This window comes from Oreochromis aureus, linkage group 6 (genome assembly GCF_013358895.1).
Source record: "Oreochromis aureus strain Israel breed Guangdong linkage group 6, ZZ_aureus, whole genome shotgun sequence".
Classification (NCBI taxonomy): Eukaryota; Metazoa; Chordata; class Actinopteri; order Cichliformes; family Cichlidae; genus Oreochromis; species Oreochromis aureus.
This window is the reverse complement of record NC_052947.1, coordinates 23034967-23047056: the sequence shown is the minus strand read 5'-3', so window position 1 is coordinate 23047056 and position 12090 is coordinate 23034967. Positions and strand designations below refer to the sequence as shown.

Below are 12090 nucleotides of genomic sequence, written 5' to 3'. Positions count from 1 at the left end.
AAGTGGTCACTTCCTTTCAGATGCATGGATGTTAAATGATTCTGTACCTAGATTGTCGTCCCCCGAATCTGTCATGTCAGTTAGTGATTATAGAGCAATGTCACCTGACTCTCCTCAGGGTGGGGAAAGAGTATTACCTCCAGACTTTTCAAGTATATTTGATGAGACTTATGCACTCTCTGTAATGTCTGAGAGATGTAGTTCTCCAGAAGTTACAAACAACTTCACTGAAAATGAATATAACACCTGTGAGTCATGTCGTTATGACCACAAACCGCTTTTTGGGTCAAAGGCTTTTGTTCCTGTAATTTCACACTCTAGACCAGTATCAAATGACTATCTAATCTCTAAATATAGTCCAGGACATGAGGGTGAACATTTAAAGAAAGAATCCAGAACATTCTCACCTGTGATATTAGAAAATGAATATGATCTTTCAGTTCACAAAGGAATATCTTCACCTGACTTATGTGCAGGAATTCATGACTATTTATCTACAGATAGGGATTGCCGACCATCTTCCCCACAATCGCAAACTTCTCAGTGCAGTTTTTCATTTCTTGAACTATTGCTGTCACAGCCAATTCGCACACAGCTAATGAATCAACACTGTGATTATTATTTACAATATTCAGGAGAAAATCCATCCTCACCATCCCTGATGTCAACTTCTTACCATAAATTCAGTGTAAAGGAAGCAGGTCAAAGTACCCCTTTGATGGAGGATTGTGTAGATTCCGATTGCCCTCCGTCTGTCCCCCAGCAATCTGCCACATCAGTTTATCTTCCACCACATTTTTCTGCTTCACAGCACCAGCATAAAGCATGTGATGTCAAGCAATATACTATAAAGAATTATTCATCTCATCTTAATAAATGGCGAGATGATAAAACCACAGATGCATCAGATTCATTGATATGTCACATGAAAGGAGGAGAAATACCAATTATGGATTCATCTACTCTTACATGTGTAGAAGTCAGAATCATTGACACGGAAGACTCAGACTGTTCAACTAAAGAAGAAGAGTCATTTCAATTTAGGCCACTAGTTTCTGGAGTCCAAAAATTAAGGGAGGAAAGGAATCAATCTTACCTTGATTACTGGTTTTCAAAGCTGGAAGCAGAATCTTTAGAAAATAATTCATTACCAGGGGAATCAGTTGAAGATTTAACAACAAAACCTAAATTGGCTCCAGACTACAATGAAATGAAAGAGACTATAAATTTGACTTCGGTGAAAGAATTATCTTTAGGAAACTCTTTCTCACCTACTAAAGACCAACACCAACAACTTGAAACTTGTGACAACTTGCAAAAAATATCTTTAGCCCAACCACTGGTATTTGACTTAGTGGAGAGACCAAAATGCATTTTGCACTTTCCAACGATAACTCAATTCTCTAACACAAAAAAATCCTTAAATGAAACTGTAAACAAAGACTGTCAGTATGCATTATTCACAACTGAGAAGGAAGCAATAAGGCCATGTTTGAAAATTTCACATACATCGCTAGGAAAACAGAGGGATTGTGTATTTCCTGAAGATACAAAACTTTTGGGGACCATATGCCCTCTATCTGAAAAGGAGTTAACACGTATCAGTGACTTCAGAATGGTACCTACACAAGTTTTTGAGGATAACAAAAGAAATTCACAAGATTTCTACTCTTCAGATGTGGAACTTACACGCTCAGCATTTAATGTAAAATCATGCCCAAGATTACGGCCACAATCTCCTGAATCACTGGAGTCTGAAGATGAATTTAGTCCTCTCTCTCCTGACTCATCTGTTCCAAAGTTCAGATGTCCCCATAATAATGGGTACAATGAAGAATTGTTAGGGCCTGCCTCAAGACCTTTGACCTATGCACAGGTTGTGCGAGGCTTTACACATGGCAACGAATGTGACACTTTGTTTGACTTCCAAAGTAGTGACTTGAGAACTATGCCTTCTGCGTCTTCGCCATCAGAACCATCTGATACAGAACATACCCTTTATCTTCTAGACGAGTGGGTGGCGGAATTAAGGCCACAGTCTCCTGAATCGTTGGAGTCTGAAGGTGAATTTAGGCCGCTCTCCGGACTCACCTGTTCCTCAGTTCAGATGTCCCCATAATGAATGTAATGCGGAATTGTTAGGGCAAAGGTCGGTTACACCAGAATCAGCATTTTCGGACTGGGAAGATTCTGATTTGTGTCTGGAAATTATGTTTGATGAGATCAGACCAGTGTCCTCTCAGTCACATTCATCTGATTTTAGTCTGGATTTGTTATCAGATAATAGAGCATTGTCTCCAGAGTTTGTGTCTCCTGGTTTGGACTTTTCACTCTTGAACAGTTGGCTGGCAGACTTTAGAGCATCCTCCCAGAATCTGTGGTGTCAGTTCATCAATGTCCTCATTCTTCTTCCATGATGTTGAGTCCAACAATCAGTCAACATTGTAACTACTACTTGCAATATTCTGAAAATAGGCCCACGTCACCTCTTTCAACAATGTCCGATAATGAGGATTTAGAATCTTGTCTTGCACAAATGTTTGAGGACAACAGACCAGATTCACCAGATTCCCACTCTTCAAATGTTGAAGTTAAACACACAGCTCTTACTGTAAAATCATCCCTTTGCTGCCTGCTTCAAGACCTTTGACCTATGCACAGGTTGTGCGAGGCTTTACACATGGCAACGAATGTGACACTTTGTTTGACTTCCAAAGTAGTGACTTGAGAACTATGCCTTCTGCGACTTCGCCATCAGAACCATCTGATACAGAACATACCCTTTATCTTCTAGACGAGTGGGTGGCGGAATTAAGGCCACAGTCTCCTGAATCGTTGGAGTCTGAAGGTGAATTTAGGCCGCTCTCTCGGACTCACCTGTTCCTCAGTTCAGATGTCCCCATAATGAATGTAATGCGGAATTGTTAGGGCAAAGGTCGGTTACACCAGAATCAGCATTTTCGGACTGGGAAGATTCTGATTTGTGTCTGAAATTATGTTTGATGAGATCAGACCAGTGTCCTCTCAGTCACATTCATCTGATTTTAGTCTGGATTTGTTATCAGATAATAGAGCATTGTCTCCAGAGTTTGTGTCTCCTGGTTTGGACTTTTCACTCTTGAACAGTTGGCTGGCAGACTTTAGAGCATCCTCCCAGAATCTGTGGTGTCAGTTCATCAATGTCCTCATTCTTCTTCCATGATGTTGAGTCCAACAATCAGTCAACATTGTAACTACTACTTGCAATATTCTGAAAATAGGCCCACGTCACCTCTTTCAACAATGTCCGATAATGAGGATTTAGAATCTTGTCTTGCACAAATGTTTGAGGACAACAGACCAGATTCACCAGATTCCCACTCTTCAAATGTTGAAGTTAAACACACAGCTCTTACTGTAAAATCATCCCCTTTGCTGCCTGCTTCAAGACCTTTGACCTATGCACAGGTTGTGCGAGGCTTTACACATGACAACGAATGTGACACTTTGTTTGACTTCCAAAGTAGTGACTTGAGAACTATGCCTTCTGCGTCTTCGCCATCAGAACCATCTGATACAGAACATACCCTTTATCTTCTAGACGAGTGGGTGGCGGAATTAAGGCCACAGTCTCCTGAATCGTTGGAGTCTGAAGGTGAATTTAGGCCGCTCTCCGGACTCACCTGTTCCTCAGTTCAGATGTCCCCATAATGAATGTAATGCGGAATTGTTAGGGCAAAGGTCGGTTACACCAGAATCAGCATTTTCGGACTGGGAAGATTCTGATTTGTGTCTGAAATTATGTTTGATGAGATCAGACCAGTGTCCTCTCAGTCACATTCATCTGATTTTAGTCTGGATTTGTTATCAGATAATAGAGCATTGTCTCCAGAGTTTGTGTCTCCTGGTTTGGACTTTTCACTCTTGAACAGTTGGCTGGCAGACTTTAGAGCATCCTCCCAGAATCTGTGGTGTCAGTTCATCAATGTCCTCATTCTTCTTCCATGATGTTGAGTCCAACAATCAGTCAACATTGTAACTACTACTTGCAATATTCTGAAAATAGGCCCACGTCACCTCTTTCAACAGTGTCCGATAATGAGGATTTAGAATCTTGTCTTGCACAAATGTTTCAGGACAACAGACCAGATTCACCAGATTCCTACTCTTCAAATGTTGAAGTGAAACACACAGCTCTTACTGTAAAATCATCCCTTTGCTGCCTGCTTCAAGACCTTTGACCTATGCACAGGTTGTGCGAGGCTTTACACATGACAACGAATGTGACACTTTGTTTGACTTCCAAAGTAGTGACTTGAGAACTATGCCTTCTGCGTCTTCGCCATCAGAACCATCTGATACAGAACATACCCTTTATCTTCTAGACGAGTGGGTGGCGGAATTAAGGCCACAGTCTCCTGAATCGTTGGAGTCTGAAGGTGAATTTAGGCCGCTCTCTCCGGACTCACCTGTTCCTCAGTTCAGATGTCCCCATAATGAATGCAATGCGGAATTGTTAGGGCAAAGGTCGGTTACACCAGAATCAGCATTTTCGGACTGGGAAGATTCTGATTTGTGTCTGGAAATTATGTTTGATGAGATCAGACCAGTGTCCTCTCAGTCACATTCATCTGATTTTAGTCTGGATTTGTTATCAGATAATAGAGCATTGTCTCCAGAGTTTGTGTCTCCTGGTTTGGACTTTTCACTCTTGAACAGTTGGCTGGCAGACTTTAGAGCATCCTCCCCAGAATCTGTGGTGTCAGTTCATCAATGTCCTCATTCTTCTTCCATGATGTTGAGTCCAACAATCAGTCAACATTGTAACTACTACTTGCAATATTCTGAAAATAGGCCCACGTCACCTCTTTCAACAATGTCCGATAATGAGGATTTAAAATCTTGTCTTGCACAAATGTTTGAGGACAACAGACCAGATTCACCAGATTCCCACTCTTCAAATGTTGAAGTGAAACACACAGCTCTTACTGTAAAATCATCCCCTTTGCTGCCTGCTTCAAGACCTTTGACCTATGCACAGGTTGTGCGAGGCTTTACACATGGCAACGAATGTGACACTTTGTTTGACTTCCAAAGTAGCGACTTGAGAACTATGCCTTCTGCGACTTCGCCATCAGAACCATCTGATACAGAACATACCCTTTATCTTCTAGACGAGTGGGTGGCGGAATTAAGGCCACAGTCTCCTGAATCGTTGGAGTCTGAAGGTGAATTTAGGCCGCTCTCCGGACTCACCTGTTCCTCAGTTCAGATGTCCCCATAATGAATGTAATGCGGAATTGTTAGGGCAAAGGTCGGTTACACCAGAATCAGCATTTTCGGACTGGGAAGATTCTGATTTGTGTCTGAAATTATGTTTGATGAGATCAGACCAGTGTCCTCTCAGTCACATTCATCTGATTTTAGTCTGGATTTGTTATCAGATAATAGAGCATTGTCTCCAGAGTTTGTGTCTCCTGGTTTGGACTTTTCACTCTTGAACAGTTGGCTGGCAGACTTTAGAGCATCCTCCCAGAATCTGTGGTGTCAGTTCATCAATGTCCTCATTCTTCTTCCATGATGTTGAGTCCAACAATCAGTCAACATTGTAACTACTACTTGCAATATTCTGAAAATAGGCCCACGTCACCTCTTTCAACAATGTCCGATAATGAGGATTTAGAATCTTGTCTTGCACAAATGTTTGAGGACAACAGACCAGATTCACCAGATTCCCACTCTTCAAATGTTGAAGTTAAACACACAGCTCTTACTGTAAAATCATCCCTTTGCTGCCTGCTTCAAGACCTTTGACCTATGCACAGGTTGTGCAAGGCTTTACACATGGCAACGAATGTGACACTTTGTTTGACTTCCAAAGTAGTGACTTGAGAACTATGCCTTCTGCGACTTCGCCATCAGAACCATCTGATACAGAACATACCCTTTATCTTCTAGACGAGTGGGTGGCGGAATTAAGGCCACAGTCTCCTGAATCGTTGGAGTCTGAAGGTGAATTTAGGCCGCTCTCTCCGGACTCACCTGTTCCTCAGTTCAGATGTCCCCATAATGAATGTAATGCGGAATTGTTAGGGCAAAGGTCGGTTACACCAGAATCAGCATTTTCGGACTGGGAAGATTCTGATTTGTGTCTGAAATTATGTTTGATGAGATCAGACCAGTGTCCTCTCAGTCACATTCATCTGATTTTAGTCTGGATTTGTTATCAGATAATAGAGCATTGTCTCCAGAGTTTGTGTCTCCTGGTTTGGACTTTTCACTCTTGAACAGTTGGCTGGCAGACTTTAGAGCATCCTCCCAGAATCTGTGGTGTCAGTTCATCAATGTCCTCATTCTTCTTCCATGATGTTGAGTCCAACAATCAGTCAACATTGTAACTACTACTTGCAATATTCTGAAAATAGGCCCACGTCACCTCTTTCAACAATGTCCGATAATGAGGATTTAGAATCTTGTCTTGCACAAATGTTTCAGGACAACAGACCAGATTCACCAGATTCCTACTCTTCAAATGTTGAAGTGAAACACACAGCTCTTACTGTAAAATCATCCCTTTGCTGCCTGCTTCAAGACCTTTGACCTATGCACAGGTTGTGCGAGGCTTTACACATGACAACGAATGTGACACTTTGTTTGACTTCCAAAGTAGCGACTTGAGAACTATGCCTTCTGCGTCTTCGCCATCAGAACCATCTGATACAGAACATACCCTTTATCTTCTAGACGAGTGGGTGGCGGAATTAAGGCCACAGTCTCCTGAATCGTTGGAGTCTGAAGGTGAATTTAGGCCGCTCTCTCTCCGGACTCACCTGTTCCTCAGTTCAGATGTCCCCATAATGAATGTAATGCGGAATTGTTAGGGCAAAGGTCGGTTACACCAGAATCAGCATTTTCGGACTGGGAAGATTCTGATTTGTGTCTGAAATTATGTTTGATGAGATCAGACCAGTGTCCTCTCAGTCACATTCATCTGATTTTAGTCTGGATTTGTTATCAGATAATAGAGCATTGTCTCCAGAGTTTGTGTCTCCTGGTTTGGACTTTTCACTCTTGAACAGTTGGCTGGCAGACTTTAGAGCATCCTCCCAGAATCTGTGGTGTCAGTTCATCAATGTCCTCATTCTTCTTCCATGATGTTGAGTCCAACAATCAGTCAACATTGTAACTACTACTTGCAATATTCTGAAAATAGGCCCACGTCACCTCTTTCAACAATGTCCGATAATGAAGATTTAAAATCTTGTCTTGCACAAATGTTTGAGGACAACAGACCAGATTCACCAGATTCCCACTCTTCAAATGTTGAAGTGAAACACACAGCTCTTACTGTAAAATCATCCCCTTTGCTGCCTGCTTCAAGACCTTTGACCTATGCACAGGTTGTGCGAGGCTTTACACATGACAACGAATGTGACACTTTGTTTTGACTTCCAAAGTAGTGACTTGAGAACTATGCCTTCTGCGTCTTCGCCATCAGAACCATCTGATACAGAACATACCCTTTATCTTCTAGACGAGTGGGTGGCGGAATTAAGGCCACAGTCTCCTGAATCGTTGGAGTCTGAAGGTGAATTTAGGCCGCTCTCTCCGGACTCACCTGTTCCTCAGTTCAGATGTCCCCATAATGAATGTAATGCGGAATTGTTAGGGCAAAGGTCGGTTACACCAGAATCAGCATTTTCGGACTGGGAAGATTCTGATTTGTGTCTGGAAATTATGTTTGATGAGATCAGACCAGTGTCCTCTCAGTCACATTCATCTGATTTTAGTCTGGATTTGTTATCAGATAATAGAGCATTGTCTCCAGAGTTTGTGTCTCCTGGTTTGGACTTTTCACTCTTGAACAGTTGGCTGGCAGACTTTAGAGCATCCTCCCCAGAATCTGTGGTGTCAGTTCATCAATGTCCTCATTCTTCTTCCATGATGTTGAGTCCAACAATCAGTCAACATTGTAACTACTACTTGCAATATTCTGAAAATAGGCCCACGTCACCTCTTTCAACAATGTCCGATAATGAGGATTTAGAATCTTGTCTTGCACAAATGTTTGAGGACAACAGACCAGATTCACCAGATTCCCACTCTTCAAATGTTGAAGTTAAACACACAGCTCTTACTGTAAAATCATCCCCTTTGCTGCCTGCTTCAAGACCTTTGACCTATGCACAGGTTGTGCGAGGCTTTACACATGGCAACGAATGTGACACTTTGTTTGACTTCCAAAGTAGTGACTTGAGAACTATGCCTTCTGCGACTTCGCCATCAGAACCATCTGATACAGAACATACCCTTTATCTTCTAGACGAGTGGGTGGCGGAATTAAGGCCACAGTCTCCTGAATCGTTGGAGTCTGAAGGTGAATTTAGGCCGCTCTCTCCGGACTCACCTGTTCCTCAGTTCAGATGTCCCCATAATGAATGTAATGGAATTGTTAGGGCAAAGGTCGGTTACACCAGAATCAGCATTTTCGGACTGGGAAGATTCTGATTTGTGTCTGGAAATTATGTTTGATGAGATCAGACCAGTGTCCTCTCAGTCACATTCATCTGATTTTAGTCTGGATTTGTTATCAGATAATAGAGCATTGTCTCCAGAGTTTGTGTCTCCTGGTTTGGACTTTTCACTCTTGAACAGTTGGCTGGCAGACTTTAGAGCATCCTCCCAGAATCTGTGGTGTCAGTTCATCAATGTCCTCATTCTTCTTCCATGATGTTGAGTCCAACAATCAGTCAACATTGTAACTACTACTTGCAATATTCTGAAAATAGGCCCACGTCACCTCTTTCAACAGTGTCCGATAATGAGGATTTAGAATCTTGTCTTGCACAAATGTTTCAGGACAACAGACCAGATTCACCAGATTCCTACTCTTCAAATGTTGAAGTGAAACACTCAGCTCTTACTGTAAAATCATCCCCTTTGCTGCCTGCTTCAAGACCTTTGACCTATGCACAGGTTGTGCGAGGCTTTACACATGGCAACGAATGTGACACTTTGTTTGACTTCCAAAGTAGCGACTTGAGAACTATGCCTTCTGCGACTTCGCCATCAGAACCATCTGATACAGAACATACCCTTTATCTTCTAGACGAGTGGGTGGCGGAATTAAGGCCACAGTCTCCTGAATCGTTGGAGTCTGAAGGTGAATTTAGGCCGCTCTCTCCGGACTCACCTGTTCCTCAGTTCAGATGTCCCCATAATGAATGTAATGCGGAATTGTTAGGGCAAAGGTCGGTTACACCAGAATCAGCATTTTCGGACTGGGAAGATTCTGATTTGTGTCTGAAATTATGTTTGATGAGATCAGACCAGTGTCCTCTCAGTCACATTCATCTGATTTTAGTCTGGATTTGTTATCAGATAATAGAGCATTGTCTCCAGAGTTTGTGTCTCCTGGTTTGGACTTTTCACTCTTGAACAGTTGGCTGGCAGACTTTAGAGCATCCTCCCAGAATCTGTGGTGTCAGTTCATCAATGTCCTCATTCTTCTTCCATGATGTTGAGTCCAACAATCAGTCAACATTGTAACTACTACTTGCAATATTCTGAAAATAGGCCCACGTCACCTCTTTCAACAGTGTCCGATAATGAGGATTTAGAATCTTGTCTTGCACAAATGTTTGAGGACAACAGACCAGATTCACCAGATTCCTACTCTTCAAATGTTGAAGTGAAACACACAGCTCTTACTGTAAAATCATCCCCTTTGCTGCCCGCTTCAAGACCTTTGACCTATGCACAGGTTGTGCGAGGCTTTACACATGGCAACGAATGTGACACTTTGTTTGACTTCCAAAGTAGTGACTTGAGAACTATGCCTTCTGCGACTTCGCCATCAGAACCATCTGATACAGAACATACCCTTTATCTTCTAGACGAGTGGGTGGCGGAATTAAGGCCACAGTCTCCTGAATCGTTGGAGTCTGAAGGTGAATTTAGGCCGCTCTCTCCGGACTCACCTGTTCCTCAGTTCAGATGTCCCCATAATGAATGTAATGCGGAATTGTTAGGGCAAAGGTCGGTTACACCAGAATCAGCATTTTCGGACTGGGAAGATTCTGATTTGTGTCTGAAATTATGTTTGATGAGATCAGACCAGTGTCCTCTCAGTCACATTCATCTGATTTTAGTCTGGATTTGTTATCAGATAATAGAGCATTGTCTCCAGAGTTTGTGTCTCCTGGTTTGGACTTTTCACTCTTGAACAGTTGGCTGGCAGACTTTAGAGCATCCTCCCAGAATCTGTGGTGTCAGTTCATCAATGTCCTCATTCTTCTTCCATGATGTTGAGTCCAACAATCAGTCAACATTGTAACTACTACTTGCAATATTCTGAAAATAGGCCCACGTCACCTCTTTCAACAGTGTCCGATAATGAGGATTTAGAATCTTGTCTTGCACAAATGTTTCAGGACAACAGACCAGATTCACCAGATTCCTACTCTTCAAATGTTGAAGTGAAACACTCAGCTCTTACTGTAAAATCATCCCCTTTGCTGCCTGCTTCAAGACCTTTGACCTATGCACAGGTTGTGCGAGGCTTTACACATGGCAACGAATGTGACACTTTGTTTGACTTCCAAAGTAGTGACTTGAGAACTATGCCTTCTGCGACTTCGCCATCAGAACCATCTGATACAGAACATACCCTTTATCTTCTAGACGCAGTGGGTGGCGGAATTAAGGCCACAGTCTCCTGAATCGTTGGAGTCTGAAGGTGAATTTAGGCCGCTCTCTCCGGACTCACCTGTTCCTCAGTTCAGATGTCCCCATAATGAATGTAATGCGGAATTGTTAGGGCAAAGGTCGGTTACACCAGAATCAGCATTTTCGGACTGGGAAGATTCTGATTTGTGTCTGAAATTATGTTTGATGAGATCAGACCAGTGTCCTCTCAGTCACATTCATCTGATTTTAGTCTGGATTTGTTATCAGATAATAGAGCATTGTCTCCAGAGTTTGTGTCTCCTGGTTTGGACTTTTCACTCTTGAACAGTTGGCTGGCAGACTTTAGAGCATCCTCCCAGAATCTGTGGTGTCAGTTCATCAATGTCCTCATTCTTCTTCCATGATGTTGAGTCCAACAATCAGTCAACATTGTAACTACTACTTGCAATATTCTGAAAATAGGCCCACGTCACCTCTTTCAACAATGTCCGATAATGAGGATTTAGAATCTTGTCTTGCACAAATGTTTGAGGACAACAGACCAGATTCACCAGATTCCCACTCTTCAAATGTTGAAGTTAAACACACAGCTCTTACTGTAAAATCATCCCTTTGCTGCCTGCTTCAAGACCTTTGACCTATGCACAGGTTGTGCGAGGCTTTACACATGACAACGAATGTGACACTTTGTTTGACTTCCAAAGTAGTGACTTGAGAACTATGCCTTCTGCGTCTTCGCCATCAGAACCATCTGATACAGAACATACCCTTTATCTTCTAGACGAGTGGGTGGCGGAATTAAGGCCACAGTCTCCTGAATCGTTGGAGTCTGAAGGTGAATTTAGGCCGCTCTCTCCGGACTCACCTGTTCCTCAGTTCAGATGTCCCCATAATGAATGTAATGCGGAATTGTTAGGGCAAAGGTCGGTTACACCAGAATCAGCATTTTCGGACTGGGAAGATTCTGATTTGTGTCTGGAAATTATGTTTGATGAGATCAGACCAGTGTCCTCTCAGTCACATTCATCTGATTTTAGTCTGGATTTGTTATCAGATAATAGAGCATTGTCTCCAGAGTTTGTGTCTCCTGGTTTGGACTTTTCACTCTTGAACAGTTGGCTGGCAGACTTTAGAGCATCCTCCCAGAATCTGTGGTGTCAGTTCATCAATGTCCTCATTCTTCTTCCATGATGTTGAGTCCAACAATCAGTCAACATTGTAACTACTACTTGCAATATTCTGAAAATAGGCCCACCCACGTCACCTCTTTCAACAGTGTCCGATAATGAGGATTTAGAATCTTGTCTTGCACAAATGTTTGAGGACAACAGACCAGATTCACCAGATTCCTACTCTTCAAATGTTGAAGTGAAACACTCAGCTCTTACTGTAAAATCATCCCTTTGCTGCCTGCTTCAAGAC

At 42.4% G+C, this 12090-nt stretch overlaps 1 protein-coding gene across 2 annotated transcripts in view; it reads left to right on the top strand.

Moving 5' to 3' along the window:
• The window catches only part of ank2a (ankyrin 2a, neuronal), a 78545-nt gene that overhangs the window by 52663 nt on the left and 13792 nt on the right, over nt 1–12090 (top strand). The gene's annotated exons all lie outside the window — the stretch shown is intronic.